This window comes from Limulus polyphemus, unplaced genomic scaffold (genome assembly GCF_000517525.1).
Source record: "Limulus polyphemus unplaced genomic scaffold, Limulus_polyphemus-2.1.2 Scaffold2238, whole genome shotgun sequence".
Classification (NCBI taxonomy): domain Eukaryota; kingdom Metazoa; phylum Arthropoda; class Merostomata; order Xiphosura; family Limulidae; genus Limulus; species Limulus polyphemus.
In genome coordinates this window covers 96,371-98,199 of record NW_013667848.1, presented here as the reverse complement: position 1 = coordinate 98,199, position 1,829 = coordinate 96,371, and positions in this window count along the sequence as shown.

The window sequence follows — 1,829 nt, the reverse complement described above, 5'->3', positions numbered from 1 at the left end:
TTTTATAGTTATAAATTACCAAATAGATCAATACTGAAACCACAAACATTTGTGATATTTTTCAAGTTGTTTGCTTCCTTTTAATATTCTGTAGTTCATCTGAACTATTTTAGTCAGCTTTTGCCTCTTCATTTAGCTCCCGTCAATTTACAGTACAGTTCTTCTCCGTACTTAAGAATTATCTTAAATAAACTGTAGAATATTTTTTAAAATACTAGGGAAAATTATACAAAACCTGTTAATCTAAATTAAAGCCAAGAATGTTTACGAGTGATACTGGTAATCCTCTAACTATGAAAATAAATTAGAAACATATCTTTCCACAAAGACTGCATTTCATTCATTAACTAGGAAAGTAATAACTTAAATTTGCACATGGTTTTATCTTACAATATACAGTGCTCCCTGTAAATGAAAATTTAATTTTAAGGTTTTACTTTTGTCTCATTATTCAATAACAGTAGTTAAGTGAGTAGACATATCAAACATTACAATTTAAACAAAATGATCACCACCTAACAAATATGTTTGCATATGAAAACAGTAAAGTAATAAATTTTTAACCATGAAATTCAGAAAACAATATCACTAAGAGAAAAAAAAACAATTAAAAACACCAATAAAAACATTAGATGGAAATAAAAATGTGTTAAAAGTAATAAATTACTTAATATGATCTTTCTTTCAACAAATATAACTTCACCATATTACATTTTAAGTGTCTTCAATGATTATATTAAGCAAAGACATTTTATTCTTTATTTTAAATGGTTTCACATAACTATTTTTTGTCCCTTAATTAGGCTAATAGTAGGCTACTGGTGAGGAATATAAGCATACAATATGTTTTCTATCTTCTTATATTAATATTTGAATTTTTAAATTTTGTTATCTGTGCAGCTTCATATAACATATTCAATCAAGAAGGTCATTAAGCTTATTTTGCTCTAGTTACCTATTGTCCTCTGTCACTCACCTATAGTTATACCTTTTTTTTCGGTAAAAATAACAGTAAAGACATTTGTAGTTATGTAAAGTTACAGTTATATTTTTTATTGGCAGTCAGGTGACCCCTTGAGGTAATAACCTTTATCACGTTTCATTGAGAATGACCAGTCACAGAGGTGATACTAGTCACTCTGGGTAAACCTGACTTTAACAATTTAAGTAGGTAAATGTGAGATTTATTCAGTCTGGAACAGGAGATTGACAGAGTTAGACCTGCTTATGATCCAACTTTGAATATTTTCTAACCAAATTCTCTAATAGAGGTGACTATCCATTGTGGCAAGTAAAGTATATATATTCACTGTGCCTACCAACCTGTACCCATGATGTTTATGATATTTTAGCCAGATATTGGCTGGAGTTTGTAGTGGTGAGGCTTTGGCCATTACCATGGGCCCCATGAGTAATGCAAAGCCAATCACACCCATAACTTTAGAGAGTACATCAAAAGAAGACCTTGACTGTTTCCTAAAGCATTTCAAGTAGATAACTGACTGAAATAGCTGGTCTCCAGAACAGTCTGCCTAATGCCTGATCTTAAGTTTGGGTAGCCCAGCTCTGTTTGTTAAATCTGACCAAACTGTCTGCGATGAATACTTGCCATACATCACAAGGTCATACATAGCAAATAAGTAGAGGTAAACAGCTTGTTCACTGAACATACTCATGTTTGTTGCAGTAAGTCCTGCTCCTTATAGGTGTGATATATGGTTTTCTCCTTAAGGCAGACATTCCATAATGTTTACAAGAATATATGAAGTGGTTAAGATCTGGGTTAATTGTCATGCATGAACACTTGTACCAACAGCTAAGAAAGTTGC